The sequence below is a fragment of the Vulpes vulpes genome, chromosome 16, assembly GCF_048418805.1.
Source record: "Vulpes vulpes isolate BD-2025 chromosome 16, VulVul3, whole genome shotgun sequence".
Lineage (NCBI taxonomy): Eukaryota > Metazoa > Chordata > Mammalia > Carnivora > Canidae > Vulpes > Vulpes vulpes.
This window is the reverse complement of record NC_132795.1, coordinates 30,309,355-30,337,200: the sequence shown is the minus strand read 5'-3', so window position 1 is coordinate 30,337,200 and position 27,846 is coordinate 30,309,355. Positions and strand designations below refer to the sequence as shown.

General features: G+C 36.1%; 1 long non-coding RNA gene across 1 annotated transcript; it reads left to right on the top strand.

Annotated features, from left to right (window-relative positions):
• Positions 1–327: 327 nt before the first annotated feature.
• LOC140595829 (uncharacterized) lies at positions 328–27,846 on the top strand. The gene is made up of 3 exons (XR_011997711.1): positions 328–388; positions 16,572–16,645; positions 23,081–27,846. It is a non-coding gene; the product is annotated as an uncharacterized lncRNA (long non-coding RNA).

Genomic DNA, 27,846 nt, shown 5'->3' with positions numbered 1-27,846 from the left:
AAAGTATTTTGGGGAAAAGAGGACAAAACACTCCCCGGCGCCCCTGTAAGGAAAGAGCTCAACGTGAGCCGCAGCTGCAGCGATTTCTGTAAGGCGGACTGCAGGGTGGGGTCGCGGCGGCTTCCCCGAGGCCCCGCCCCCGGCCCCCACAAGCCCTTGCAGCCGCGGCGGCCCCACAGGACAGAAGGACTGGAGCGGGCCGCAGAGACTTCTGGGAGGTGGTCTGCTGGTGGGGTCGCTGAGGCCCCGCCTCCTTCCCCTGGGCGCCGCAGAAGCCCCGCCCCGCCGAGGCCCCGCCCCCAGCCCCCACAAGCCCTTGCAGCCGCCGTAGTGACTGCGCAGAATGGCTGGAGCCGGTGACGGCGAAGCCCCAGCGCCGGGGATGGAGGTAACGGCCGCTGCAGCTCCGGGAGGGGGCCCTGGGCCGGAAGGGCGAGGGGAGGCGAGGGAGGCCGAGGGGTCCACCTGCGTCGCGCGCTTTTCTTGTGGGTCGGGGCCCAGCCGGCCCCAGGGTGGGCCCTCCGAGAGCCCGGGACCCGGCCCGGCCCGCGTGGCGGGGTGTTGCGGCCCGTCAGGGCCCCGGGGCTCCCACCCGGAGGCGGTGGCCGGGGCTCCAGCAAAAGGGTGGACGCGCCGTGTCTGTGGGGCCGCCAGCTGTCGGCCGAGGTTCGTGAGGTGAATTCGAGTCGCCGCGTTGATCGTGGCCGGCGGCGGGGGGGCGGGGAGGGGGAGTTGGTGCCCCGGGGGTGCCCCCTGCGCCCCAGAGCCGCCGAGTCACACACACGAGCGCTTGGGGATCCGCCTCGGGCCCACGGACGAGCCGTTGCTCCGCCCCTTCTGTTCCCAACGTCCTTACGCAGAACAAAGGTAAGTCGCGGGGTTGCGAGCCCGCCTCCCCGCCCAGCCAAGAAATGACCTGCGGGCGCCTGACGCTCCTTGACGAGGACGAGCCGTGAGGGCCGCGCCGCTGCCTCCTCCGTCGGCGACCTCCGGTCGATGCCCTTCTGCCTGAACCCCTGTCATCTTGGAGATCTCCGCTGTTTCCAGCGCTCGCGGCTGCCCCGGGACGGTTTCCTCCGCGTGTTCCTCCTCAGGCCGCCACAGACGGATGTCAAGGCCGTTTGTCCAGGTTTTGAGGTCCTGTCCCCGTGGTTACCACGTCGGAGCCACCGCCCGTGCTCACACCAGAACTCCCCCGCGATCCCACACCCGCGGCTTCGAGCTCATGGTTCCCTCCTCCCTGCAGTGAAGCTGCCAACTGGACCCCCGAGTGCACCCTCGCTTCGGACTCTACTTTGGTCTCTCCCTTGTCTTGTCTTGTCTTGAGTATTCATTAGCAGGACCTGCAATAACCTCCTTTCAGCTGATCGTTACTACATTACTCTTGACCATATTTAGTCTCCTCTGATGATGCCATTTGTCCCATAAAATCTTTGAGACTAATCGGTGTCAGGGGTGGGGCTGGGGGGGTTAGATTTCTCCTACTCTACTCAGATTGGACTAGAAACCCCTGAAACAAAGCCCTCCATGTCTGCTTCAGCCGAGCGATCATCTCTTCGTTTATCCGGTGACATTCACGGAGTGTCACAGTGCTGAGCGCAGGCCACAAAGAAGACATTCCTTGCAGGGAAACGTGGTGAATGCGACGAGGACATGTAGTATGTGCTCTGGAAGCACAAGGAGGCACCACTCTGACTTGGGGGAACCTGTGGAAGACTCTAGAAAGCTGAGCCTTGATAAGGAATTACCTGCGAGAAGAAAGGGAAGAAGGGTATTTCAGGAAGGTGCAATAGCATGCGTCCCAGCAGTGATGAATCCAGGAATCCCGATGACTCCACGAATCCCAATGAATCTAGAAATCGACACCATTGGATCTTGAAGAGTGAATGTTGATGGGATCAGAACAGACAGTACCTTGTTCACGAAGGTCTCAGGCCACTAAGGAGTTGGGAAGTTTTATCATGAAGACTGTGGAAAGCCATTAAAGCTTTTAGGCCAGGACATAGCAGTAAGGTTTGGAAGACTCTAGCCAAGTTAAAAACAGATAGAGGAAGTTAGCGGGTGAGGTAAGAATTCAGACAGTTTGATCCAAAGGGAAAGAGATAAAGGCTCGGTGGTAACAAATAGAATCTCTTTGACAGATATTGAGGCACCCATAGCCTTTGGGGTTTTCAGTTTAGATCCTCTGAGATGACGCTGTAATAGAATCAAAGTGGAAAAGAAGTCTCTCACTTGGCTAACTTATGGTGATAACAGGTTACTACAAGAATGGAGGCTCGTTTGCCCCGCCCCTGCTAAGAAGTCCATATATTTGCAGCTAATCCTTTTGACTTCTCACAGACTAGGAAAATCTTTCATTATCTTCTTAAATTATTAAATCAGATGTTTACGTCATAATCTAGGCTTGTATCTGGGACCTTTTGGAAACCAGCCTAAAGTTTGTAGCTGTTCCTTAAATGTAATAGTTTTATTTATAAAAGACTTCAATATTCAGATATGATTTCCTAGATAATATTTACATTCAGATGCTTAGCAAGACAAAATAATGGCTGGCAAATTAAAAATTACCTTTAATGTTGAATTGATTTGATTTTTAACTTTCTCGTAGGCATTTTATGTTTTATAATTTAGATCATAGAAATGAGTGATGAGTTAAGAAGAAGGAAGCAAGAAATTGTGAATGGATTGAACATATTTTTGGAAGAAAATGGTATGCTCTCAAAAGTTAATTTTATTTATTTAAAAAGGACATTTTTGGTTTTAACTTTGCTTTCATTTTATCCAAAGACATTGGTGAATAACAACAAGTTAACTTGCAAGAGAGTGATGTTGTCCTGCCCAAAAATATATTTTAAGTAATTCACTAATAGTAATAGCAAAAAACATTTCCATGTGTCTTTATATATAAATAGCTAAATGTACATAAGGTACTTATCTATTTTCAAGTTCTTTGCATTTTGGGAGGTCTGTCTTCTTAGCTTCTCTCGGTCTATAAAAAATTGTCATAGTCATGTTCCCACTTACATGGTGATGATCCTTGATGTCTCAGATATAAACAAGAATTCTACTCCACACATGTAGTTTCTAACTTATCAAAGATTCTATAGGGACAGTCCAATTTTAGCTATTTTTTCTGCTTAAAACCAAAATTAAATGCAGTACTTCTCTGCTTCAAAGTCGGAAGAAGGCTACTTCATGTTTTCTAGGTTTTTTCAGATGAGAGGTTTGAGGATACCCTGTGTATACTAGTGTGTGAACATGGTCAAAGTCCCCACTTACCAAAACTGTTATGTGCATATGAACTTCTTGGGCATCTTGATAAAACACGTCGGATTCAGTAGTTCTGAGGTAGGATCTGGCATTCTGCATTTCCAACATCTCTATTGGTTTGGAAACCACATTGGGTTAACAAGAGTGCACATAATCCTTTGACCAAATACTAGGTTCTTAAAATAGAATACAGATACATTTTTAATATAAACATACTGAAAATCAAATCATCAGAATTATGAGTCTGTTTATGGTTCTCTGTTGTTAGTTTTCATTGGGAAGTTATATTTGAGTTTTCCTATGGGACACCATTCTTTATATAAGAAGTTGGATTTAGGGACACCTGGGTAGCTCAGTCATTTGAGCCTCTGACTTTTGATTTTGATTCAGGTCATGATCTCAGGGTTCTGAGATTGAACCCTAGAGCCCTGCATTGGGCTCCACTCAGCAGGGAATCTGCTTCTGTCCCTCTCTTTCCGCCCCTCGCATGCACTCTTTCTTTCTAAAAAATAAATAAATCTTAAAAGAAAAATGTTGGATTTATTATTCTTGAGAATGTTACTGAGGTAGCCAACTCCAGAATGGCTACCATTTATTCTTACCTTCTTGTACCCCCCAGACATTCCCCCATTAAGAGGTGGAAACTTTTCCTCTACTTCCTTGAGTCTGGGCTAGTTTGTGGTCATTTTGAACATTAGATTATAACAGAAGTGACACTATATGCCTTCCATGATGAAGTCCTGGGAGCTTTGCAGCTTTCCTCCTGTCTCTCTTGAAATAATTTCTCAGGGTAAGTCAGTCACCTCGTAAGAAGTCATTCTACCTTGAGTCTCTTAAAAGAAATCACAAGCTACCTAGGTGGAGAAAGCTGCTTGGCTACTGTTCCCAGTTGTTCAGCCATCCTGAACTCAGATGCCAGAGATCAAGGGAAGATGCCTTCAGATGACTTTAGCCTTAGTTGCCATCTGTTATGACTATGAAATACCCTCAGTGAGAGCTGCCCAGCTGAGCTCATCAATCTCCATGACCATGAAAGATAAATTGTTGAACCACTAAGTTTTGACATTATTATACAGAGATAGAAAAATAGAACACTTACATCATGCCAGTTTGAGAAGGTTTATTACTAAAATGTCATATGATCTTTGAGAAAATGATCACCATAAAAGTCACAAATTTATCTGAAATTTTCCTACAAAAATGTAGTCTTTTTTTAATATAAATTTATGAAATGTCTAGCATTTTTTTCCTTTTTAAAAAAGATTATTTTAGAGTGTGTGTGAGCAGAGAGGAGGGGCAAAAAGAGAGGGAGAGAAGCAGACTCCTCACTGAGTGTAGAGCCCCAAGTTGGGGCTCAATTCCATGACCTGAGCTGAAATGATGACCTGAACTGAAATCAAGAAGATGGCTAACCAACTCAGCCACCCAGGAGCCCTGCATTTTATTTTCTTCTCATAACGTCTAGCATTAAAAAATTTCTTTTTAAGTTGTTTTATGATCATGCTTTTGAGACTGGAGATAATATTACATTTGAGGATGATTTGAAGATCTGATTTTCAACTCTTCCACATAATCACTAGAATGTTCTAGTCTCACCCTCCATGTTGTCATCTATCCATGGATCAAACTATGAGGGAGAAAGAGACTAATAATTTTTATTGAATATTAACTTTTGTTTTATATTTGATTCATGCTATGGTTTGTCTAGATATTGCCCTCACCCCCCACCCTCCAATAATAGTTTCTTAAGGGCAGTCTCCTCTGGGCTTTTTACCTCTTTCATAAAGAATGATTTTAGTGACACTTGAAAACTTACTCAAATTTATTCACTCCATTTTTACCAAACATCTCTCAAAAACCACAGTGGGGAATTTAAGACACGGAGAGATTCAAAATTAAATAAAGCGCAATCTCTGCCTTCGGGAAGGAAGGTTTGGTCCATTAAAGAGAGTAGTCCACAAATACCCCTGATAGAGAAGAATAAAAATGCAGAGAGGTTCAGAATAAAAGAAAGCCACACCAGAGGGGTGATCAGCTTTTGAGGAACATTGGGCAGCTGGGCTGGAGGGCTGGGAATTTTTTTGTTTGCATGTTTTTGTTCATTTTTTTCACACCATTTTTAACAAAATATTTTTATATCTCTCCATCAAAGGTTATATTACATGGAGTGTATTTTTTAAAATTTTTTATTTAATTTATTTAAACTTAAAAAACATAGTTCACCCACCCCCAGCCTCTATGACCACCAATTTACAATCTGTATCAGTTTGTTTTTTAGAGTCTACATGTAAGAGATCAGAGATTGACTATTTCCCTTGGCATCATACCCTGTAGGTCTACCTATGTTGTTGCAAATAGCATATGTCACAAATGTTTTCTATGGCTAAATAATATTCATATATATATATATATGTATATATATATAGTTTTTTATCCATTCATCAGTAGGCATGTAGGTTGTTTCCATATTTTGGCTATTGTAAATAATGCTACAGTGAATATGGGGGTGCATATATCTTTTCAAACTAGTGTTTGGTGTTTTTTTTTTTTTATGGGTAGTGTTTTTTTTTTTTTTTCTTGATAAATACTTGAAATGGAGATTGATTGCTGGACCATATCATAGTTTATTTTTATTTTTTTAAGAACCCTCTATATAGTTTTACATGGTGGTATTACCGATTTACATTCCCATGAACAGTATACAAGGGTTCCCTTTTCTTCATATCCTTGCCTATGCTTATATTTCTTGTCTGTTTGACAATAACCATTCTAACGTGTGAAGTGATATGTCATTGTGGTTTTTATTTACATTTTTCTGATGATTAATGATGTTGAGCATATCTTTTCATGTACATGTGAGCATTTGTGTGTCTTCTTTGGAAAAATGTCTGTTCAGGTACATTTTTTTAATTGGTTTGTTTGATTTTTTTTGAAGGAAAAGAAAGTTGAAACGGTACAGAAAGGGTGACTTGAACACTGTTTATTTCCAAAAAAGGTTTGCAGTGGATTACAATTAAAGAACAAAAATGAGATCAAAACCATTGACATAGAAAAAGACATTCAAATTAAATAGTAAAAGAAAGAGAAAGTGAAAGAATACAGAAAAAGATCAGATGAAAATGTTCTCTGGGTGGAGAGCAACAGCCAGAGTCAATAGGAAGAAAGGAAGAAGCCCTAGGTTTGGAGGGAATCTGTGCTGGATCACCACAAAGTTCTTCCTTCATTTTCTCCTTCTCACTCATACCTTATAGGATTCTCAATCCCAGTGCCTGGACAGTCGTCGTCGTCGTCGTCGTCGTCGTCTTCTTCTTCTTCTTCTTCTTATTCTTCTTCTTCTTCTCCTTCTTCTTCTCCTTCTTCTTCTCCTCCTCCTTCTCCTCCTCCTCCTCCTTCTCCTCCTCCTCCTCCTTCTCCTCCTCCTCCTCCTTCTCCTCCTCCTCCTCCTCCTCCTCCTCCTCCTCCTCCCTTCTCCTCCTCCTCCTCCTCCTCCTTCCTCCTCCTCCTCCCTTCTCCTCCTCCTCCTCCTTCCTCCTCCTCCTTCCTCCTCCTCCTTCCTCCTCCTCCTTCCTCCTTTTTTCTTCTCTCTTTTTTCTTCCAAAACAGTGACATAAATCCTAAACCCTAGCACTTGTGTTTTTAATTCATTCAATGACTTAGTATTAAAGTCACTAAGTAGTGTAATTTTTCTTATGTATAGTTTTACTTCTGCTTATCTTTCTTACCTAGCATGGTGCCTAACGCAGAAGGCAGTCTGTAATTCTCTGTATATTTGAATTATTTAGCACTTTTTCCCTTTAATTCCTAATGTGCAAATATTGACTAACCAATACTGCTCTTACTCTCCATCCAAAGGAGAGTCACAAGAAATAAGATTAGAAATTCATTTGGAAACCAATTTTCTAGAGTGCTGGATAGCAGGTTAAAGATTTTCAACATTAGTAACAGCAGCTAAAGGGTTTTAAGCAGGAAAATAACATAATCCGAATGGTGCATTAGGAATATTAGTTTAAAACATGTTGAAAATGAATTGGAAGGAATAAGGAAGGTGAGTTGAAAAAAATCACACTGCTAAAATTCCATTTGTGTTATGTCTAAGGGTCTTAGTCATCTTATGTTCATTGTGTTCATTCAGCATAGAAGTTTCTTTAGAAGAGTTTGAAGAAAAATTTGACATTCTTGATGTATAAAAATATGTTATTTCTAAACTTAAATTCAGTCAAAGTAAATTTTAAAGTATATATTTTTATTTTCCATTCTAATATTTGCCGTAAAATGTGTTCATTTAGTGACTTTGGACAATGCTCAAACCATACTTAACAAGAACGTTGAGTTTATGGTGCATGTGGACAAAAAGATGCTTTAGGTTTATTTAATTTGTCTTGATTTTCATAACAGCAAATATTCTGATGTTTTGCCTGAGGGAATGTGTATATTTTGTTATCCTCTGTAGACTTTGTGGGTTCTGTGTTCTTATTGCTGTCTCTATACTTTCTCCTGCGTTCCACAGGGGCCTAAATATTTCCAGATAACCTCTTGTTTGTTCTTTCTTTCCCAACCACGAATTACACTTCCTTTTTCTTAATTTGATTGATCTTGGCCAAGTGTTAAAATGAATTAGATTGAAAGGAATTTATATCAATCTGAAGGATAAAAAGATACATTCTGTCATAAAGGGGGGGGGGGAAACTATGATGTCAATGACTTAGGATATTTATATTTTAAGATGAATCAGTTGCCCTGAAATTAATCTCTAAATTATTTTATTTCAGGCAACCTAGGGATATACATTTTGGGGAAAAAGTGCCTACTCTCATATATGTTAAGATTGGTCCTAATATTACATTTTTCTTTTCCCCAAAGGAGGAAGAAACAAACTATAAGTGAAGATGGTAGTTCAAAAGAAGCACATGATATGTCAGTGAAATATATAAATTTCTTTAAAATTTATGACTTTTAGTCAAATATAAGACATCAGTGTCCTATATTTAAGAATCATTAGTACAGTATGATGTAAGACTATGGGCCTTGGAGTTGGAAAGCTTCAGGATTAAAGTCCAGCTTTATCCTTTACGAGCTCTCTTATGATAGATTGTTAACTTCTGTGTGCCACCTCTGTGTGGAATGGGGATAGTATTTACTTTGCCAATTTTTTATAAAGACAAAATGAGGGAAAACATAAAGCAACTAGTACGATACCTAGGACACAGTAGATATTCAGTGAATACTAGTTCCCATCCCTTATCTCTTTTCACCTATTTCTTAAGAGAGTATTATAGTTAAAAAACAAAGTATTTTATTTTTTTGCCCACCTGCCCCTACCTGCTTGCTTGCTTCCTTCCTTTGTTTTATTGTTTTTTTTTTAAACGAAGTATTTTTAAAATGTTTAATCTGTCATTGTACACCTAACAAATATACATCATTTTTGGTGAGTTACTCATCATGACAGTATCGTAGTCATTAGATGCTGACAATAATTTGATCCTGTGAATTTACAGTTAATGTTCTACTAAGCTAAAGAAGACTCCTATGTAGTTAAATATAATTTACTTTTTCTTTGACGCTTGCTGTAGTACATGGATATTTTTAGTCTGATTATCTCTAATTCTTCAAAGAAAAGAATATGAACATTTTGAAGTTCCAGCTCAGGCAATTCTGGAAAACTTTTTAATTTCTTTATCCTTCTCAAATTCTTCTCTTACTCCTAACTCCATTTTAGAAACAGATTGCATCAAGTCTCAATGACAAAAGTATCTTTCTAAGGCAGATCTGAAACCATTGTCACTGTAATACCTACTTGGGGTGGGTATGTTTTACATATTCCTGGGGCAAATCAACAATTTAATTGACAAAAGCTTATTCCAGCTTCTCCTTGTTTTGAAAAACTTTATCTTTATTTCAACAAAATGCTTTAATTGGGTGACAGTGTTGAAGAATTTAGAAGTTATATTTATCCCAGAGATTTTACCACATCTTCTTTGGAACTCAGAATTGAATGAAGTAGAAAAGTGAGAGTAGGGACTAAAGCTCTCCAATGGTTTAGAGTAATAATAAAATAGTTAAAATTCATTCAAAACTTACTCTTTACTAGATACTATTCTAAGTCTTTCATATATGTTAATGCATTTAGAAAACTAGACTTTGCCTGAATTTTAAGCTCAGTTTGTAGGTGACTTGAAATGAAAATGAGGACTTCTTAAAAAAAAAAAAGGCATCATCACAAACCTATTTTTCCATCTGCTTCCATCTTTTCTTTGACATACACGTTGTATATAATTCATCTTCTATGTTGCCTTCCTCGTCTTTGTGTGCGCTGCTCTGCTTCTATGTTCACATCCTCTCTCTGCCTTACGTCAAAATTAATGTTAATTCTTGATAATTAACTCTTGGTCTCCTTGAGCAAATGGAGCATTCTGTCCTTAATGTACATATTGTATGTCTTGTACATATTTTACCATCCATGCCACCTCACCTGCTTTCACATTATACACTTCTTTATATATAGTTCCTCTCTCTAAATACATACTTTTCTTTTTTTTTACATGACCATACTTTTTTCCTACTGTATAAAATTGTATAGATTTCTAAATAGGTCACTATTCTTTATTTCAATTATAATTTTATAATGTATACAATATAAATTAATTATGTCTCTGTCATCCCTACTAGATTTTGACACCTGAAGGGCAAGGCCGTCTTTTATCTTTTATAGGCTTTGCAATATCCTGGTACATTGGAACCTGATGTGGGACTCAATCCCGGGTCTCCAGGATCAGGCCCTGGGCTGATGGCAGATGCTAAACCGCTGAGCCACCCGGGCTGCCCACCAGGAGTGTTTTAGATGCTTAAATGTTTAGATGAAATAGCAGAGAACAAATTATACCAAAGCTCTGGCCTTTAGAGACCCCTTATTCTGTTCTTAAGTGATGAAAACTTGCTAACCTAGCTTCTTCAAATACAGAAAATATCCATTCATGAAGCAGAGTTTTTTCTATTTTTTGTGAAGTACTTCACTTATGTTACTTTGCATATTAATCTGAACTATTATATTCTAAATGTTAATCTGAATTAATGCTGTTATATTCCATTTTTTTTATAGTGTAAGAACACCTCAAAAGTGTCCCTCAGGAGTATTTCATCAATGACAGATGAAGAGGTTAGGATTAAATTAACTAAGAAGTTTGTCAATTTTTAGGGAACAAATGACAAGAAAGTAAAATTTTACCACTAATTAATTATTAATAATTTATTGGTGATTTTATTAATAATTCTGTTCAATTAATAAAATAATTTTATAAGAATGCTACTGTCCTGACATTCTTTTAGAATCTCAAGTGATTTCCTTGTATTTCATACATGTCTGTGTAAATAGTATTGTATATATCACAAAATGAGAACAGCCTTAGGCTGTATGTGTATACAGTTGAGAGGGGGTTTATTTACTATTGCCTGGTGGCACTTCAGTTAGGCTGGTAGAAATTCTCTTCAACTTTATATTTATTATGGACTAATTCAGACTTACCAGAAAATAATAGACTATCTTATGCTCACCCTCTGGGCTTACTAAAGCGTATTTTCCTTAAATTCAGGGATCTAAAGTGTGGTACATGGCTCAGCAGCATTAACATCACCTGGGAGTTTATTAGAAAAGAATAAGAATAAGAATCTCAGTACCACCCCCAGGCCCAGTCCTATTGAATCTCATCTGTATTTTGACAAAATTCCCAAGCTATTTGAAATTTTGTTGTAAATCACTTTTAAAAGGGAGCTATGTATCCAACAAAACTTCCTCCCATCTCCCATGCTATTCACCTCCCTCTCTCACAATATAGTAGCTGTTCTAAAGTTGATATGTATCCTTTTTTGTCCATAGTTTAATAAATTTTTGTCACATAGGCTTGAATCCTTAATTACACACATATGCACACATACTTTTAAACTGTATATGAATCTATAAATGCAGGGTTTTTTCACTTAAAACTTTTTTTAAAGATTTTTATTTATTTATTCATGAGATAGATGTAGAGACCCAGGCAGAGGGAGAAGCAGGCTGGATCCCGGGTCTCCAGGATCACACCCTGGGCCAAAGGCAGCGCCAAACCGCTGAACCACTCGGGCTGCCCTTAAAACTTTTTGAAGTTTATCCATTTTAGTCCAGAAATTCTTACTTGCCCCAGTGCTACCAAGATTTTTCTCACATTTTCTTTTAACAATGTTTCTACTTTGCTTTTCCTACTTGTCAGAGGTACCAGACAATGAAGATTATTTTATTGAGGGTATTGCAGTAGTGACAGTAATCATTAGGAACATCTCAAAAGAAAAAAAAAAGGAACATTTCAAAAGAAGGGGACTTGAATTTTATAAGGGCAGATAAACAAGGAGGTTACGATCACTGAGGAAGGGTAGGAGTGGGTCATATCTAGGAATATGTTAGAGCTGAGTAGTCCTTCATAGTTCTGGGAACACAAAAAGGTGGAGGGAGTTTTCAACTACCATTACTTTCAGGGAACACAGGGTTCAGATAAAGTTCAACATTGTTACGGTTAAAGATCGAATTCATCTAGAATTTATTTTGTATATATTCAAATATTTTTGTATCATATAGATTATCAGTTTTCAGTTACCCTGAGATATTTATTGTTACCGAGGTACATCCTTTCTCCACTGATTTTTGAATTCCCTATTCTGTTTCACTGGTTGTCTCAGAGTTAGTACACAGTTTCTAATATAGTTTGTTTTTTTTTTTTTTTTTTTTTTTATGATAGTCACACACAGAGAGAGAGAGAGAGAGGCAGAGACACAGGCAGAGGGAGAAGCAGGCTCCATGCACCGGGAGCCCGACGTGGGACTCGATCCCGGGTCTCCAGGATCGCGCCCTGGGTCAAAGGCAGGCGCCAAACCGCTGCGCCACCCAGGGATCCCTAGTTTTTAAAAATAAATCTATTGTAAATGTTTTTGAAAAGAGTATCATTTGTTGAGCACAGATTTACACACAAACACCCTTTCATTAGGTCAGATCAAGCTCATTAATTGTGTTATTAACACAAACATCCATGAACATTTTTTATTAGTTGTTGAGTACTAAAAGAGGATGTTAAAACCTTTCACTGTGATAATGGATGCTTTCACTTCTCGTTCCAGTGGAATTTTTTTGTTTGTTTTGTACTAACTTGAAAGTTATACTCTGTTTTTGTTTTGATTTATTCCTCTGAAGTGCCTAAGGATCATCCACATTGAGATATATAGTAAGCTCTGTATATGGCTCAGAACAGAGGATAGAGCTGGAAATGCAGACTTGTAATAATAGTATAGGTGAAGTCTCTGATATAGAGAAGTTATTCAGAGAGCATACTAAGAGGAAGAAGATTTAGAATTGCATGTATTTATACATTTATTTGGAAAATAATAATGGAATCCTGATAGCACTATTATTTTAAGGAACAGGATGAGCCCATAAAGATTATTGAGAAGAGGCAGCCAAAGAGATTTTATCTAGGCAGGGGAGGTGAGCAATAGTGGTCTTAGAAGCCAAGGGAAATGATAATTTCAGGAAGGAGGGAAAAGTCAGTATTGAATGTTTAAGAGAGGTCAAAATAAAACAAGGATCACAAAATATTCTTTAGTTTTAGCAGTTTAGAGATCATTGGGGAACTTACCAAGAGCATAGTCAGTAGAGCAGAAACAAAAGGTATCTTATAGTGAGTTGAGAAATTCATGAGGAAACAGAGAAGAGTGTACACATAAAGTATAATATAATGAGAGGGTGAAGCCAAAGTGGGATATGAAGCCAAGTGAGAATTTTTTTTTATTTTTATTTATTTATTTATTTTTTTTATGATAGTCACAGAGAGAGAGAGAGAGAGGCAGAGACACAGGCGGAGGGAGAAGCAGGCTCCATGCACCGGGAGCCTGATGTGGGATTCGATCTCGGGTCTCCAGGATCGTGCCCTGGGCCAAAGGCAGGCGCCAAACCGCTGCGCCACCCAGGGATCCCGAGAATTTTTTTTACATACGTAAAAAAAAAAAAAAAAAAAAAAACCCTTTGGACATGTTTATATATTAGAAAAGAGATGTAGAGAAGAATGGGTAAAGGTGCAGAAGAGGGAGAATCATTAATAGAATGAGATAGATATGAGATCCAACAGGATAGGGGGAAGTAAAGATAGGAGCTGATGGGAATGGAGTAGTGAGGACCACAGAGTGATGTGTATCATTCAGTACTTTGGGGAAACATTTTAATTGCTTGTAGAAGAAGAATAGATTTCAGCTGCTTTTCCTCATTTTCTTCATGTCTATCTAGCCTCTGGAGTACTTTATTTCTGGTTGTAAGGAATGGAGACTTCCTTTAGACTTCAGTCATGTAGTGTTCCAAGAAATCCGGATATTCTTCTCAATTAGGTCATGATTCAATGCCCATGAATCCATGAACATGAAAGCTATATTAGTTCTAGGTGATACAATTTATTGATTTTTCTTTGTGGAGAACTGGGGCTTATATATATATATATATATATATATAATATATATTAATATATATTATATATATATTATAAAACCCTGCTTCCGAGGCTTAGGGAATCTAGCTGAGCTCCCAGTGTTTTATTATCACATATATTTCATGTCAGAACGATCTGTGTTTTACTTGGAGAATTTAATTCAGGGAATTTATAGGACTCTGTAATGTATCTACATCATATCTGCAGTGTCAGTTTTGCATATTGTACCTTTTCCAATTTGAATTTTTTTTTTAATATGGCAAGGAAAAGGAGGCAGAATAGAAGCTGGTCTGTGTTGTCTATGTCACCTTCCTCAGTTAATCATCTGAAACAAACAGACTTTTTTGGTTCATCTTCTTACTCTAAGCATATCTAAAAAGTTTCTTACATAGTTTTCATAAGCCAGTTTTCATTCTGAGCTAACTTCGTTGACTCAGTTATTACAGATTAGTAGTATCATTGCTGTAAATCTGAGCGATTTACAGGGTACTTTCCTATGTATCAGCTTAATCATTCTGTTTCATATTCACTGAATATGAAATATTCATATAGATTCTTGGGAAGTACTAACATGTTTCCTAAGCCACCACATTATTTATTTTCATTGAGATCATTGGTGACTGTATTGTCAGAAGTGGGATAATAAGCAGTTATTGACCATCCATTCTTGATCGATAATTTGTTCAAGGGTCTTTGACCATGGATTCAAACCTGTTTTATAATAATTTTGATATATTTTTTCTATGGTCCAAGCTGTGTGTGTTTTCCTTTAACTATTACCCTTTCTTATCCCTGTTATCCGTGTGTCTACAGTCTTTTTTATTCATTTATTACCCTCTTGGCTATCACCTTCATTCTCTCTCCTTTCTAACCTGTTATCATAAAAGTATTATCTGTATTTGCTTCTATACTTTTTAACCACCTATTTGTTTTTTAGATTAATTTATTTGGATTGCTATTTATTTTAGATGAAGTGGAAATTCAAAACAAGGGAAAAGTTTATATAAATTTCTACCAGACCTCATTTCTGTTCTTTTAGTCTTTTTATTTTCTGTGTACATATACAGTATTCATGAAATTAGGATAGTGTTAAACATGGTAGTCTATGTCTTCCTTTACTTATCAGTAATCATGAACACATTTTCATATCAGTATTTATAGATTTGTCTCACCATCTTAATCATAGCCTAGTGTATCATATGGATTTGCTTGAACTTATTTAAGCAGTATTGAGTTGGATTTTTGTTTGCTTCCAGTTATTTCTCTACATTATAAACAATGTAGCCCACAAACATTTTTACAAAAATGTATGCCTGTTAGTTTATTTGCTTAGGATAAATTCATAAGATGTGAAATTTTTACATCTAAGAATATGACTTTTTCAAAAAGCTATTTTATATATCACCACATTTACCCCCATAAAAGATGGTGGTAGTTAACTCTCATATCAGGAATAATTGTCAGTGGAGATTTTATCACACCTTTGCCAGTACCAGTTATCTTTGCTCATCAGGCATGCAAAATACCTTCCTATTATTTTAGTATGCATTTTATTGATTACTAGTAAAGTTGAAAATATTTTCATATGTTAATTGAGCATTCTGTTTCTTCTCTTGTAAATACCCTATTCTGTTTTTTTCACCAGTTTTTTTTTTCTATTTAGAGTATCAGTAGTTTTATTATTTGTGAAACTCCTATGTTGGAGAGAGTAAAACTTTGTTCTACATGTTGAAAACAATATTACTAGTTTATTAGGTATATTTAACTTGGTGGTGGTGTGTTTTACCATGTAGATGTTTTGGATTTTATGTAACCAAATATATTAGAGGCCTTTTAAGGGGTAGTTTTTTTTTTCTCTTGATATCCTAATGCAAATAATCACAATTAAAAATTATATAAATTGTTATTACTTTCTTCTGATACTTAAAAATTATATTTTTAAGATTATATTTATTTGAGAGAGAAAACACAAGCAGGGGAGGGGCAGAGGGAGAGGGACAAGCAGACTCCTTGCTGAGCAGGGACCCAGATGCAGGGCTAGATCCTAGACCTTGAGAGCAGCACCTTGAGCAAAAGTCAGATGCTTAACCCACTGAGCCACCCAGGAGCCCCCTGATACTTTTACATTTTTAATGAAAATCTTTAACTATGAAAATGTATTTGGTATGAAAAGTGATATGGATATCTACTTTTTTCTAAAATGTTAGCCAGTTGTCTCTCAAACTTAATAAATAATCCATGTTTACCTGAAATGCTGTCTTGATCATATGCTAAGTTACTATGCATTCAAGCATGTTAGCTCTATACTCTTGACTAAATTCCTTAACCTCTGCACTTTTCTTTATCTAATAATATTTTTTGCAAGAGCTAAATATGAGTCAAATCAAATGTAAATATGAATAAAATACATATACCATTTAACATACTGACTCATACTGTATGCCCAATAAATGAATTATTGTTAATTTTTGTTATTAACATTGTTGAGTCTATTTTTTTATCAGAACCAAATTTTTTATAATTATTGCTATATAAGAAATTTTAGTATCTGATAGAGCAAACTTTCCATCTTTATGTTTCTTTGAAGCCTAGGAGATTATATTAATCATCATGTTACAAATCTTATCTTTCTTTACTCTTTATTCTTCACAAATTATATAGACATTTGATGTCTGAATGTTCTTAATTATTTTATCTTTTCTTTTTCCCTGAGAATTTTTACTACGTATATTGTTATCTTTAGTTATGTTTTATTTCCAACGTTACTACAATTTCTTAAACTTATACAATAATTTTATTCATTTTCAGAGGCTTAATATGAAAATTAAGAAGTTTGGTATAATTACAAATGAAGAATTCAGAAAATCACCGGGAAATTCTTGGTAATTCCTTGCTTTTCTAATCTAAAAAGTCTTTTTTTATAATGCAAAAATCTGAAATGTTTCTATATGATAGTCACATAGTTAGAAATTTCTCATAGAGCTTTTTCTTTTATTTTTTCCTTAAAGCTTTGTATTCAATATGTCAACTGGTATGTACTGTCACTATTAAAAGTATTGCATGGGTGCTTATAAACATGCTCTTAAACATGTATAGGCATAAACACTTTCTGTAAGTAATAGGTATCAGAATTATCCTTTTCTAGTCAGTCATGAAAAACTCCATACTTCAGTGGATTTTTTTTCTTTTGCTCTCTTTTTTTTTCATGACCTCAAATTTTTGTTTGAATTTAGTTAATAGGGAGGACTAGTAATAGGAAAGCTCTCAGTTTTCCTGAATATCTTGGCAGCATGTATTTTCTTCCCTTTTCCTTGTTTTTACATTAAATAAAAAATGATTCTTTGTTAATTATCTCTTAAGGAGATAATGAGAGAAACTGAAGAGAAAGAAACTAACATTTGGGAGATGGGGAAGGGAGGAAGTAGTATGGTTTAACAGGATAGATATTAGAAGATACTGTAAAATAAGTTTTTTAAGAATCTGAATTATAAGAAAAATTGGAAACATTTATAAATGGAGGATCAACAAGTAAAAGTTGAGCAAGATAGCTGTAAACCTTATATAACTATATATTCTACTGCACAGTTTTCCTTGAAAGATCTAAAAACCTTAATACTGAATATGTTACTAGGCTTAATTTTAATTATTGTAGTATATTATGTAGGCTGATAAAATTAATCCAAAATAATATGAACAATATGGAAAATAATATGATTGCATGTATTAACTTATGATAAACACATTTATAAATTAATTTCCTAACCACTAGCCTTAGCTGAATTACTATTAAAATACTGCACAATAATTTATATACATAAAGATAATTCTTAGAGCAAAGGAAGAATATGAAGAGAAGTTTTTATCATTAAATTTTTTTATTATAGTTTGTATTAAGTGTATTGCATTCATTATATTTTAGTTCTTTAAGAATTAATAGTTAACATTAGTCCGTTATACCTTTAGAGTCAGTAAATATTTGAATGCCTTTTACATGTAAACATTAGATTAATTCAAATTATTAGAATATTCTATATTGGGAAAAGAGATGACACATTGCCTATAAAGATAGACTTCAGATGATAAGTAATAAAACTGATTATGTGTATGATTTGTACAAAGTAAACAGCATTTTATAGTCATTCTTCATACGTAAAAATTTTATATAAGCAATAGGTAGGAGTGAAAAAAGTATTCAAAATTTGCTTTCTTTGATTTATGTATAATTCTTAGTAACTTCTATAGCTTAACATACGTTTATATATTTTGGTTGAATAGTGATTAGTATCTACATTAGGAAATACATGAGCAAATCAATAATTCTGTTATCTTACATTTATATAGTGCTTGCTACCGTACAAATTGCCATGATATACATGTTGATGTAATTCTCACAGAAATACCATAGGTCATTAGTATTTTGCCGATAAAGCACAGCCTGTTTAAGGTTTGTCCTTGGCAGATCTCTTTACTCTTGGTTCATATCTCTTTCCACCATGCTGATATTCTACAGAGTTGCTTACAGAATTATGGTTAAAATTATACTTTTTATAAAGACAAAATATTTGTTTCTTTTAGTCATCTCTGACTACATTAAAGCTGTTAACACAGAATGGGAAAAGATGACCTAACTGGGTTCCTTAATTGAAATGCAAAAACAATTTCCTAATGAGTCATCTTGGCTATGTTGAGGATAGAACCTGTTTTTTAAAGTCACTTTGGGGAAAAGATATTTGAAAGTAAGGAATGGTTTTATAAATGGTTGTGCAGTTATTAACATCAGTGGACTTTGGCCTCTAATCCTTATATTTATACAACCTACCTTGAGAGAAAATGTGGCACAGAACAGATGATTTTGTATACTACACAAAAATACTGTTGAGAATGAAAAGACCTGTGTTCAAATTATGGCTTTGGTACTTCCTAGTTCGGTGACCTTTGGGAAGTCGTTTATCTTCTTTGAACCTCAAGTGTTCACTTAAAAAATGGGGAAAAGAATACTGCTATCGTCTGATAGAATTATTCAGATGAAACAAGATCATAGACATCAAAGCACTATAAAGGTTTTTTTCATTTATTGGTACCAAAATCTGCACTTATGTATCTCTGTCACTTTTTTTATCCAAAAGAGAAGGATGAGGTTAAGTAGGCCTCTCTGATTTTAAAACTCTATCACCAACTAGTAAGATTTACAAATAAATACTTAAATTCAGGATGGAAGTTCCCAGCTAAAAGAAAATTTGATAAAGTGTTTGGTAAGAGTGAGATACATTGTGTAATACAGTTATTTTATAATTTATTTTTCCTCTAAATCTGGATTTTTAGTCTTTTGAAGCTAGGGACAGCTGCAGTTGTATTTCCTAGGAAGTCAGTGGTTTATTTGCAAGTACACAGTGTCTCAGGTTTCCATTTGTATGAGGCTGCTTATAGAAATATTTTTTTTTAATTTTTTTTTAATTTTATTTATTTATGATAGTCATACAGAGAGAAAGAGAGAGAGGCAGAGACACAGGCAGAGGGAGAAGCAGGCTCCATGCACCGGGAGCCTGATGTGGGATTCGATCCCGGGTCTCCAGGATCGCGCCCTGGGCCAAAGGCAGGCGCCAAACCGCTGCGCCACCCAGGGATCCCTAGAAATATTTTTAACTTTATTATTTTATTTTGAAAGTATGATAATGAGGATGTTTACCTCAGGGACTAAATGAATAAAGGATATAGTGAGAATTACATAGTTAGCATGCAACTGATATTCACCATTTCCCTAACTGCCCCCACACAGCAAAATCTGAAATTCATCATTATGGGGAAAAAAATCTGTAGCAGATAAGGTAATTTTAGATTCCTGTAGTTAAAGGAAATTCTTATCTTTTGTTTTCAATGTCTAAAGTCTACAATTACTTTGAATCCTTGGCCACTATTAAAAGTTTATGTATTTATTATATTAAAAGTGCTTCCAGGGGTGCCCTGGTGGCACAGACAGCTAGCTAAGCATATGCCTTTGGCTCAGGTCATGATCCCAGCGTCCCCGGATCTAGCCCCACATTGGGCTCCCTGCTCAGTGAAGAGCCTGCTTCACCCTCTTCCTCTGCTGCTCTCCCTGCTTATGCTCTCTCTCTCGCTCGCTCTGTCAAATAAATAAAATCTTAAAAAAATTTTTTTTGATTTTAAAAAATGCTTCCATACCAATCTATAGTCAATTGATAATTATTTGTTAAATTGAGTCAGTACTATATATAAACTTTCAAGCTCTCATCAGCTATGGGAAATTGTGCTTTAATCACTTTTCATTCAGCATCTTTTTGAACAAATGGGGGCTTAAATGATCCCTTTCTAGCATTTATATTTAGTAAGAGAGTTTTTTACAGCAAAATTTGAAAATTTCTTTCCAGTATTAGGGGGGACTTTAGATACACAGTTGCCCCAAGGAAAGAAGGTAGCAATTTGGTTTTCCTTTTATATTAATTTTAGAGTGATCTATTTTTCTCCAATTTCAGTTGGATTGTAGATAAGAAGGAACAGAGTGAAAGAGCAAATGAAATTTTTCACTTTTTTTGAAATAGGTCTTCATAAGAGAGTTTGCATTTTACTTGAAATATGAATTCTCAGACCATCATATTTTCATATTTGTTTAAAATATTAAGTGTTGAATATGTTAGGAATTATGCTGAGTTGAGAGCATAACTCATGCATATAATTTTCAGAGTCATTCCTTGAAGATAAAACTATTATCTTCATTTTCAAAGTGAGAAAATGGACATCTAAAAGATTAAGAAGCTGATTAGTATCATATAAGATATTTGAATTCATATCTTTCAATTCTGTGTGTTTAACTTTGTTAGTATGAAACTTTTTTAAATTATAAAATTAATGCTATAGAAAATTTGAAGAGTGCAGAATACAACAAAAAAATACCTATAATCTCACCATCCAGAAATAATATTTTTATATATTTCCTTCCAGTGTTTTTTATATATACTTTACATAGATGAGAATATTTGGTGTATATAATCTTATTCTTTTTTTTTGTATGTTCAATTATATAAGCATTATCTCATGTTAAAAATAATTTTAGGTGTTGTTTTTAATAGCTATACAGTATTTCAGCATGTAAAGATGATTTGTTTAAACATTTCTTTATTTCTGACCATTTCAGTTACAATTTTTTCAAATTTTTTATTCAGAGTTTCTGTATATCATTTAACATTTAAATAAACTTACAAGAATATAAGGAACCAAAAAAAATATTTGTTAGATCCAGAATTTTTACCTTTTATGAAGATTTTAAATTACATGAAAGATTTTAATTTTATATATAAGCATGGTACTGCACTGTGCACAACTTTTAATCCCAATTACATTAATTATACATACACTAAAATGCACGAGAAAAGACTAGAGGGAATTACAATAAAGTCTTAATAGCTGCCATCATCTTTCACCTAGGTTATTTAAAAAGCTTCCCATAGGAGTACTCAAATACATCAAATAGTTAATAACAAATACAAAAGAACTAATCAATAATAATACAATAATAGTAGAGGACTTTAACACCCCACTTACATAATGGAGAGATCGTCTAAACAAAAATCAACAAGGAAAAAACAGCTTTGAATGATACACTGGAACAGATGGATTTAACAGATATATTCAGAACATTCCATCCTAAAACAGCAGAATTCACATTCTTTACAAGTGCTCATGGAACATTCTCCAGAATAGATTTCATATTAGCCCACAACATAAGCCTCAACAAATTTAAGATCGAAGTCATACCACACATCTTTTCTGACCACAACACTGAAACTAGAAGTAAACCACAAGCAAAATATGAAAAGACCTCAAATACATGGAGGTTACATACTATACTACTAAACAATAAATGGATCAACCAGGAAATAAAAGGAGAAATAAGAAGTACATGTAAACAAGTGAAAATGAAAACACAATGGCCCCAAATCATTGGGTTATAACAAAAGGGAAGTTTATAGCAATACAGGCCTAAAAGCAAGAAAAATCTCAAATAAGCAACCTAACTTTTCACCTAAAGAGACCAGAAAAAGAAAAACAAACAGAACCCCGAACCAGCAAAAGGAAGGAAATAATAAAGATGAGAACATAAATAAATGACATAGAAACTAAAAAAAACAGTAGAACAGATCAATGAAACCACTAGCTGATTCTTTGAAAAACTCAATAAAATTGATCACCCCAGCCAGACTTCTCAAGAAAAAAAAGTAAAGGAGTCAAATAAAATCACAAATGGGAGAGGAGGAACAATGACCAGGATAACAAATACAATTATCAGAGAATATTATGGAAAAACTATGTCAACAAGTTGGACAACCTAGAAGAAATGGATACATTTCTAGAAACATAAACAACCAAAAACCAAAACAGGCAGAAATTAAAAATTTGAAGAGACAAATAACCAGCAGAGAAAATGAATCAGTAATAAAAAATTTCTGACACAAAAGTCCAGGACCAGATGACTTCACAGGCTGTCCTATCAAGCATTTAAGGAAGAGTTAATACTTATTCTTTTCAAGCTATTCCAAGAAATAGAAAAGGAAGGAAGGCTTCCATATTCATTTTGTGAGGCCAGCATTACCTGATACAGAACCAGATAAAGACACCACAAAAAGAAAGAGAACTATAGGCCAATATATCCCTGATGAATATAGATCTAAAAATCCTCAACAAAATACTAGCAAACCAGGTCCAGCAATACATTTAAAAAAAAAATCATTGACCAGGATCAAATGGGATTTATTCCTGGGTTGTAATGGTGATTCAGTATTCTCAAATCAATCAGTGTGATACATCACATCAATAAGAGGAAGGATAAGAACTATATGATCATTTCAATGGAAGCAGAAAAACATTTGACAAGTATTACAACATCCATTCATGATAAAAATCCTCAACAAAGTAGGTTCAAAGGAAATATACCTCAAGATAAGGCCAGACATGAAAAGCCTACAGCTAACATCATCCTTCATGAGGAAAAACAGCTTTTCCCCTATTGTCAGGAGCAAGACAAGGATGTCCACTCTCACCACTTTTATTGAGCATAGTACTAAAAGTCCTAGCCACAGCAATCAGACAACTAAAAGAAATAAAAGTCATCCAGGTTGGTAAGAAAGAAGTAAAACTTTAACTACTTGTAGATGATATAATGCAATATATAGAAAACCCAAAAGACCACCAAAAAACTGAGAAAAAAAATCTGTAAAGTCGCAGGATACAAAATCAACGTACAGAAATCTGTTGCATTCCTTTTTTTTTTTTTTTCTGTAATATTTTATTTATTTTTTTTTTAGAGCCTGAGCCAGGGCAAGGGGAGGAGCAGAAGAAAAAAGGAGCAGAGGAGAAAAGAATCACAAGTGGATTCCACGCTGAATGTGGAGCCCCTCATAGGGCTCAAACTCATAACCCTGAGATCGTGGCCTAAGCCAAAACCAAGAGTCAGTCCACTGACTGAGCCACCCAGGCAGGTACCCTTCTGTTACATGTCTATGCATCCAATAATGAAGCAGCTGAAAGAGAAATTAAGAAAACAATCACATTTATAGTTGCACCAAAAATAATAAGACATCTAGGAATAAACCTAACCAAAGAGATGAAAGACCTATGCTCTGTAAACTATAAAGCATTAATGAAAGAAACTGAAGATGATACAAGGAAATGAAAAGACATTCCATGCTCAGAGACTAAAAAAATTTTTTTTTATTCATTCATGGGAGACAGAGAGAGAGAGAGAGAGGCAGAGACACAGGCAGAGGGAGAAGCAGCTCCATGCAGGGACCCCGACGTGGGACTCAATCCCAGGTCTCCAGGATCAGGCCCTGGGCTGAGGGCGGCGCTAAACCACTGAGCCACCAGGGCTGCCCGAGACTGAAATTGTTAAAATGTCTATACTGTATACAAAGCAATCTACACATTCAGTGCAATCCCTATCAAAATACCAACAGCATTTTTCACAGAACTAGAACAAACAATTCTAAAATTTGTATGAACCACAAAAGACCCAGAATAGCCAAAGCAGTCTTGAAAAGCAAAGCTGGAGGCAACCACAACTCTGGGCTTCAAAATACACTATAAATCTGTAGTGATCAAAATAGTACTGGCACAGAAATAGGCACATAGATTAATGGAACAGAATAGGAAGTCCAGAAATTAATCCATTTTACATAATCAGTTAATCTTTGACAAGGAAGGCAAGAATATCCAATGGGAAAAAGATAGTCTCCAGTAAATGGTGTTGGGAAAACAGGGCAACTACATGCAGAAGAATGAAATGGGGCCATTTTCTTATACCACACACAAAAATAAAATTAAAATGGATGAAGGACCTAAAATATGAGACCTGAAACCATAAAAATCCTAAAAAAGAACACAGGCTGTAATTTATCGGACATTGGCTGAAGCAATAGTTTTCTAGATCTCTCTCCAGAGACAAAGCAACAAAAGCAAAAATAAACTATTTGAACTACATCACAGTAAAAATCTTCTGCACAGCAAAGGAAACAACAAAACTAAAAGATGACCTACTGAATGGGGGAGGATATTTGCAAATGACCTATCCTATAAGGGGTTAGTTTCCAGAATATATAAAGAACTTCTATGACCTAATACCCCCCAAAAAAACCCAAATAATCCCATAAAAATGGGCAAAAGACGTGAATAGACATTTTCCCAAAGAAGACATACAGATGGCTAACCAACAAATTAAGAGATGTGTATCACTTACCATCAGGGAAATGCAAATCAAAACTACTATGAAATTTCACCTTACACATGTCAGAATGGCTGAAATCAACACAAGAAACAACAGGTGTCAGCAAGGATATGGAGAAAAAGAAACACTCCTTCACTGTAGGTGTTTAAAAGTATGAACAGGGGCAAAGAAGGGTGCATGCTGCTGCTTAATGAAATCCAGGGCTTCCTGCGAGTTAGTACACCTGGGTGAGGTTGGCTTCTCCAGTCTTCAGGTTAATTGGAAATTCCTCATAATATCTGCCCACCGTCTCCCAGTCCCTATACACAGGAATGTTGGGCCTGGCCCTGTTGTCATAAGGTCCAAAGTGACAGTTGGGAGATCCAAACCACTCATCGAATCCATGCCCAGATGCCATTTGCCCACAATCTTGCTGATGTAAAAGCCCCCTTCAGCAGCTCAGGGAGGACGTGCTCCTCATCTGAGTTGCCACACACAATCTGTGGTGTGTAGGCGTTTCTGGAGTGCCCATTGATGGTGTGGATGTCCAGTGAGCTGAGCTGCCTGTGATGGCGAGCAGAGGGGGTTGGCTGAGTAGAAGTTTGAGAAAAGCATCCCTTCTACAGCCATCTGGTACAATTCAGGGTATCTCTGGAAGGTTCTTCATATACCCCCAGGTCGCCTCACCAGAAATGCAAACTGGTACAGCCACTGTGGAAAACAGTATGGTGGTTCCTCAAAAAGTTAAAAATAGATATACCATATAATCCAGTAGTTCCACTACTACATATTTACCCAGAGAATACAAAAACACTAATCCAAAAGGATACGCGCACCCCTTTGTTTATAGCAGTGTGATTCATAATAGCCAAGATCTGGAAGCAGCCCAGGTGTCCATTGATGGATGAATGTATAAAGAAGTAATGTATGTATACAATGAATATTATTCAGCCTTAAAAAGGATGAAATCTTTCCATTTGCAAGGACATGGATGGAGCTAGAGAGTATAATGCTAAGCAAAACAAGTCCGAGAACAACAAATACCATATGATTTCAATCACATGTGGAATTTAAGAAACAAAACAGGCAAAGAGAAAAAGACAAGAAACAGATTCTAATTATGAAAAAGAAATTGATGGTTCCCAGAGGGCAGGGGGCCAAGGGGATGGATTTAAATAGGTGATGGGGATTAAGAAGTGCACTTGTGATGAGGACTGGGTGGTATATGGAATTGTTGAATTACCGTATCGTACACCTGAAACTAATATTGCACTGTTTGCTAACCGAAATTATTTTTGAAAAGCCTCTTAACTGACCTCTTAATTCCACTTTTGCTTCAGAGCAATCCTTTAACTACAGAGGTTAAGTCATTTCTCTATATACAACTTCCAGTGGCTTTGTTAGAGTAAAATCAAGAGTTCTTACCATGCCCTACAAAATTTATGTTATGAATGCCTCCCATCCCCCAACTTCCATCTCTCTGGTTTTAACATTCTATCTCTGATTCCATATTTTGTCCCTGGAGCTATTACACTGGCCCCTGATGTCCCTTCAAAGTGTCAGCCATGCTCTTTCCCCCAGGGTCTTTCCAGTTGTGTGTGTGTGTGTGTGTGTGTGTTTTTAGAATATTCTTTCTCCAGATATTTACATTGTTTATTGACTCACATAATTGAACCTCCTGCCGGAATATCCTTTTATCAGAAATTACTTCCCTAGTCAGTCATTCTATAAAACATAGCTCATTCCTCCTTTTTTATTTATTACTCTATCCTACTTATCCTACTTTATTTTTCTTTTTACTACTGACCTAATCCATGTTTAATGGTTTGTCTCTACTCACCACAATGTAAACTTTATGAAAACAGGAATTTATTTTAGTCACTACAGAATCCCAAATGCTAAAATAGGGCAAGGCATATAGTTGGCGTTCAGTAATTGTTTGTTGAATGTTTTCTCTAAGTAATAGAATTTTAGGTGGGTTTAATTTTCTCCCATATACTTTTCTTTCTTTCTTTTTTTCTTTTTTCTTTTTTCTTTTTCTTTTTGCTCTATAGGGCAAATATTGTTATTACTACTTGTAGAATCTAACAACTTTAAACAAATAACAGGTTTTTGTAAAGAATCTTTTCCTATTCCAAGATCAAATATATTTTCTGTGTTTTTTTTTCCTTTGGGGTTTTCACATCTGTCATTCATTTATCCCCCAAATCTGCCCATTTGTCTAATTTGCTTCTGAGTACATTTATGCACATTATGTAGTCTATCATTTTTATTTTCTTCAAGTCACCTCAGTAGAGGCTTCTGACCTGCTCTACCCTGCTTTGGTCATTCTCTATGCCTCATACACAGCCACTTTCCAGTGATCCACCATCATCTGGGGATTCATTTTACATCTTTCTTGAGTTGAATCTGGTTTCCTGAATCCCAATGTCTTTCTCTTTCCTGTTTTATCCTTATTTTAGTGAGGCATATCCTCCAGTAGTTTCCTGAGAAATGCTACATGAGATCTAAAGCTTTTTGGACCTCGTATGTCTGAAATCACGTACATCTGATTGCTTATACGCAGCAGGATATAAGATTCTGGTGTGGAAAAAATTGTCTTACAGAACTTTAAATGCATTACTATTTTTTGGGTGTAGCTTCTAGTAGTGCTATATGATGAAGTCTTTTGATCTTTTTTGTATCTGACTTGTTTATTCTCTTTTGAAACTTGCAGTACCTTTTTGTTATCCTAACTATTCTGGAATTTCATGATAATGTGTCTTGGTGAAGATTTTATTTTATCACTGTGCTGAGTACTCCTTGAACCTTTTGAATTTTAAATTTATGTTTTTTAATTCTGAGATATTTTGAGTTATTTTTAGTTGATTTCCTCTGTATTCTCTTAAATTTGTTTTATGAAACTCTTCTTGGATTGATGTATATAGAGATAGATATACACACACATACACGTGTGTGTGTGTGTGTATATATATATATATGAGTAATTCTCTATCTCTTTGCCTTTATTCTCTATTTTATAAATTTCCTCAACTTTATTTTCCAACTTTAAAAAAAATTTTGCTAATCAATTATTAATGTCAATTGCTCATATTCTGTATTTTTTCCAAATAATTTATTATGAACATTTTTAAACATACAAGAAAGCTGAAAGAATAGTACTGTGATTACCCATATACTCACTTTCTAGATTTACAACTGTTAACATTTGCCATATTTATCCACATGTTTGTATTTTCTTCTGAACTATTTGAAAGATGCAATCATCATAACACTTGCTCTCTACGTACTTCAGGATGGATCTCCTGAAAGAATGCATTTCCTAGAGGTGAGACCATTCTTCTTCAAAAATAAAACTAATGTCACATG